This window comes from Salarias fasciatus, chromosome 8 (genome assembly GCF_902148845.1).
Source record: "Salarias fasciatus chromosome 8, fSalaFa1.1, whole genome shotgun sequence".
NCBI lineage: Eukaryota > Metazoa > Chordata > Actinopteri > Blenniiformes > Blenniidae > Salarias > Salarias fasciatus.
In genome coordinates, this window is record NC_043752.1 from 16,094,864 (window position 1) to 16,100,863 (window position 6,000).

A 6,000-nucleotide genomic window follows, 5' to 3' on the forward strand; every position below is an offset into this window, starting at 1 on the left:
AGTCTTTAGGAAAACAGGATATAATCACAATCAGATGATTTTTCTATAAAGAGTTTTTTGTTTGTTTGTTTGTTTGCTTGTTCCGCTGTTTATAAGTGCAATTAGCAAAACGTAATGTTTTGTGCAGTTGTGAGGCACGCTTTCAAACTTCATGCACAACTAGTTTTGGTTACAATTAACTTCATCCAAAAAGCAGTAAACAATTAAAGAAGTGTTCTTATTGCAAAAGATCGCCTTTAATGACTGGTTATATCTGTTTGGGATTACTGCAGAATGAACAAATGTCTCCCAGAGTGTGTTGTGTGGCAAACAAGCACAATAAAGTCAAACTTCAGTCCCATTGTGGCTTGGTGATGCTAATTTGACTGTTTTCTGGGGTGACCCACACGAAACGGTGATGAAACAGCCAGTCCACATCTGCTTTGTCAGACAGAGAGCACTTCAATAGTACAGCGAGGATTACGTCATGTAATGCGAGGCCAGAGCACAGATACTAGGTAGGAGTCGAACAATAACGCGAAGGTCCGTCAGTATTTGTTAACATGTTTGCCACCAAAAATTTGCAAGGGAAGATAAAAGTTCAACATTGTCATCACATCTGACTCTCTTCTCATTTTTTTTTTTTTTAAACAAATCAGAGCCGTTAAGCACTCAGTCAGATTACAGATTTTAACCATAATGTGCCTGATGTGCAGCGACCCTTTGTTTTAGGGAGATTTTTAATCAAAATGAGTAACAATTTGTTTTAATGAGTTTGTGCTGGGAATGGAACCGTTTCTGAACGAATGGCCTAAGTCACTGTTTATCCCCTCGACAGGAGGGCTTTCACTCACATAAAAGCCCCTCTTTTTTTTTTTTTTTATCTCATGTTCATTCATGAGGGATTATTTCGCAACTCGTCCAAACGATGACTCAGCCTGGTATGTGATTAGATCCACCCACACATGGAGCACATTAAAGCAAAGCCCTATCGGTGCGAGTAAGACCTCAGCGTGTGGATAACTAGTCACTAAACTTTAACCCTGACGTAATAAAAACGCTGCACATTCGGCGGCCAAAGCGAGGAAAGGGGGGTAAGTGGCGTGAAAACTACATGTAACACAGGAGCTGTGTTCAAACTGAGCTGAAATGCCACTTGTTCTCCTGAGCCTTCAGAATGCCCCAATAAATACTCCACACCGAGATTTAGTTTTAGATCTTTCGCATTCCACTGGCATAGCAAACAGGGCGCGGAGGGAAGGAATCCCCCTTTTGTGTTGCGTGGGAGTCGCAGAAGAAAAGGCTTGATGCTCCCGGTGTCATCCAAACCAAGCGCAACGTCAACGGAATCATGTCTGACAGTGTATGTAAGCAGGGATTCTGACAGCTGGCTGAGCCACAGGAGGCAGAAATGACATTAGAAGTAGACATTCAGCACTGTGGAAGTTCAAAAGAAAGCTATTTCTCAAGTCCGGCAGCAGAAAATCCTGCGTAGTCCCCTTTAAATCTACAATAACAATCACGAACCCTCCTCTTTTTAACACATGGGGCAGAAAAGAAAAGACGCATCATATGACTACAACACAATCGCATTCCTTCAAGCTGCCACAGAAACAAAACGTTTTACTTACAAAGTGGACAAAGTGACAAAAAGTGAGGTCAACTGCGTGCTAAAGAAACTCTTCTTAGAAAGAAAAACTTTGACAAACGCTAAAAATGTGCATAACAAGCCAGCTATCAGAGAGGGTTTCTGGACAGTTCGTTCTGTTTTGCACCAGAAAGTTAGCACCCCTGAACTAAAAAGTGTGTGATCGAGAGGACAAAAGGTTTAAGGAGGGGAGGAGACAAGACCTGGGACAAGTAGTTTCAGACATGGGGTGAACTGAGGGGCTCCATCAAGGAACAGAATTACATTACCGAATATATTTTTTAACAGTGTTAAATTAAAAAAAAAACTATTTCAGAGTTTGAGAATATTAAAAAACTGAGTAATTATGTATTAAGCTCACTTTAATTTGATTTCCAGTGCTGTTAAAGAACTGTGGTGAGTATATTCTGAAAATCAAAACAGATGCTAATCAAACATGTTCGAGCCTGAAAAAATAAAACTACAGAGCAACTACACAGAAAAATGAGCTGTATTACTCAACTTCTCCTTTTTTTTAAATAAATAAATCTATTATAAAATCAGCATGTTGAAATTACAATGGAAATACCTCAGAGCATCATTACAATAATAACAGCTCACTAATGTTTTGACATAGAACTCAAAGATTATTTTGTCGTTTTCAATCCTGAGTCAACTTAAGGAGTCGGAGCTGGACAGAAGTCTGTGGGTCTACTGCAGTGTAATGTGGGCAAAAAAAAAGAAGAAGAAGAAGAAGAAATTAAAACCCAAGTGGGTAATAAGTGATGGAAAACTGCTTTCCATCAGCTCGCATCTGAATTTCAGAGAAGAAAACTTGGATTGAATATTGCATTTATCCATGGCCAGATAAACAGGATGCCATACCCCTTATTAGGAGAATTTAAAGCACGTATTAGCAGCCGTTTGAAGGCAGGATTATAACTGGCGTTGGGTCCTAAAATGAGTCACATGACGATTTCTGGTGGGTCAACATAAAACAAGAGCGCTGGTTAGGACCGTCACTGTAATGGGTATGTAACCGAGCCAAAACGACAAGGTTTCTCCAACAAATATGTCTGATCTCTGTCTCCGAGGCAGCCGGTTTGTTTTCACTGATGAGCGCTGAAATTCGATCACAGTAAATCACAGAGATGATGTCAATCTTATACTGTAAATCTTTTACGCTGTGATCTGTCATGGGCGAGCAGCGCCGCGGACTCAAAAGTTCTGTGATTGATGTGGATGATACTCCAACCAAACACTCATAAATATTGAAAGGGCTGCATGGGAAGCACAGGAATATGAAAGATTTAGGATGCTGGGAGCTGCCTTCCCGTTACTATTTCTTACTGCCGTCAGTTTGACGTGTTGGTGCCAATTTCAGCCAGAAACGCCAAAAAAGAAAAGAAAAAAGAAAAAAAAACAAGAGTAATGTTTGTATGACAACACATCGGCCTGAAATCTGTTCCAGGCTACCTTTTGTTTTGATCGATTCAGTGTGCCAGTAACAAAGCGAGAGGCTGGTTTTCACTGGTACTGTGCTGCAAACAGAACAGAGTTTTCATGCAAGGGATCTGAAGAACATATGGCTTTGATTAGAGGGCAGGGTAGCAAGAGAGAGAGAGAGAGAGAGAGAGAGAGAGAGAGAGAGAGAGAGAGAGAGAGAGAGAGAGAGAGAGAGAGAGAGAGAGAGAGAGAGAGAGGCCAGTGGAAACTGCAGAGAAAGACAGAAAGGTGGGCTCTGTGTGTGCGCATCGGTGAGACAACAGAGGGAGAGGGCTGACTCAAGGAGGGACAGCGTTTTCACGCTGGATGAGCACGTGAATGCCAGTGCATGTGGGGAGGGAGCATGCGCTCATTAACAAAGGCTGAATAAAAGATGACTCACGGGGGGGAAAGAGAGCTGGATTTGCTCTGTGTGAGCTCTCCTCCTTCTTCTGTTCTTCTGGAGACAGTAACCTGATTGCACACTGACCCATGAGGAAGCACGACACTGTGTGTGGACACAAACCGTCATCTCCCGTCAGGAAAATCAGCACATTTTATGGGTGAAAACATGTTTTGTTTACTCGACGATCTGTGTTAGTTAAGGAGGATTTACATCTCAGTTTACAGGAAGTTTACAGGAAATGAATGTAACGTAACCACAAGGACATGCCCTGTGCATTAGGGCCCGGTTTACACAAGATTTTCAAGTGAAAATGGAAATCTTCCACTGCATTTTGGGTATCTGTAACTTTTTGGAAACGCTGCTTCTGCTCATGTGCACCACAGCCATAGTAAATAGTAGATGAGCAATAGAAGCAATGGTGGCCTCCAGAGTGTCATGACTCCCCGTCCATATTGACCCGGAATCGAATCTGTCCATATGAATGTCCATTCTATTCCATTTCTATTATTAATGTTGATAGCGTATTGTTCTCACACTGATGCCCCGTGGCCTAGCATGCTAATTACATCGTTTTCAGCTATGTAATAGTTCCTTCATTTAACAAATAGGACTGTCCACCACGGTGTGTGACCAGGCTGGTGACCACTAGGACCAGGTGCCAGGTCGTGGCAGCAGAGTGGTTTATTTATAGCAGACTGAAACTGCTTGATGAATGGATGAATTGTTAAATTGCCAAAGAGGTCTTGTTTCATCAAATGCAAAGAAAATCTTTTTTAAGTAATTGTAACAAGAAGATTTAGTGACCAGTCCATAACTGGAAATGACATAGTAATTTCTACTGCTCATCCCACAAATGCTCTTTAAATACAATAGAATGTTTCAAAAGAATTAAGTTTGTGCGATCAGCATTTCTGGGCACAGAGGAACGTTATGTAAGCACACGACAGAGTGTCTGCTTTACCTACTATCAAAAATGTAATTAAGGATTCATTCTGTGCGCAGCCTGTTAATTAGTCTGCTGCGTTTACGACACCAAGTCAAAAAAATTCATAGCAGAGGCAAAGTCTGAGCCAATGTAGGATTTGGTTTCAATACTGAAATCTGCTGCGTGGGATCTGGTTTATATACACTAATTGCTCTATTTACAATTCCCCTTTGCCTACCATTTGTTCGTGTTCACACATCCTGTCTGAATTATGCACGGCAGTATAGCTTGCATAATGATACTCCAAAGACCAAAGTGTACGGATAAATTATTCAAATCTCAGTTCAGATGACATTCCAACTGTTATTAAGGAGGTTTCTAATTTTATGGGTGCAAAAAAATATTGTGACAACAGGAAAAGCAGGGAAATTAACATCTTAAATACTTTAAAATATGCTGATTTTCAGGTTGACTAATACTGCTTGGAAGTGATTTTCAACAAGAGTGAATGCACCTAATAGACTTTGATTATCACAGTAATGAGGTTTATTGAAAGCTCAGTACTGTCAACTTGTAAGCTTTTTAAATTGACAAAGCCAAACTGCAAAAAAAAAGTACTGTTTGCTAAAAATCAGAGGTGATAAATCCATTTGGCAGCGTTTGAAATATGGCAGTGAGCTGCTGGGAATCGGATAAAGGACTGTCCCGGGGTTCAGATGAGATGACATAAGCTATGCAGCCGACCTGGATGGAGCTGTGTGCATAATCTGCTCCTGTGGCGTTTTGGCCGGAGCAGGTAATACATCAAACCAGCGCGGTCCAAGGTGGCTCACAGCTGTGCGTCTGCGCTTCAAGAGGATCATCTAAAGGAATATCCAGCACAGCGGGGCAACACTGATACCCTCTGCACTGCTCACGGAAACTAACTGGCAGACGAAATGCGCTGAAGGATCATCGCAGTTTGTACTTGCAATCTGTGGATTTCAGTTACTCAATCTTTTTTTCCACCGAGAAATCAGATATTCTTCACATGTGATCGATGTCCTGATCTGTGTCTGATCTGAGGTTGTCAAAATTAGATGTGCAAATGTCAAAGAAAGCCATGATAAGACACTTGATACAGACTGAAGCAGACTTTGGGAAACAGCCCACGTGTTTTCACGCTGAAGGTTCCTTCAATATGTTGGTGAGAGTGAGCGTGTCCTCCATAACTTGGCTTTGCTGTCATATCTAGAGACTGAAGAGGAGGCCCACATCCTTCCTTGAAAAGAATCTCGGGGCGAAAGTATTCAAAAAATCTGTTCCATCAAGCAGAAAATGTGATTGACAAGTGCTTTAGGATTGAAGTAAATGCAAAGATGCTGTCATAAAAGCATGGTTAAACTTCTCATGACCCTTGTTTTTTCTTTTAAAACCAAATGCAATAACTGTCACTCATTTCAGAAAAGTCTTGAGTTTGCACATCAAACTCAAGACTCAAGACTCACCTTTACATAGTTTCACTTTCACAATCCCAGCCCTTCAAACCTTCCTGCTCTGAATGATTGCCCTGTTGCATGTTTTCACATTTCAAATCAT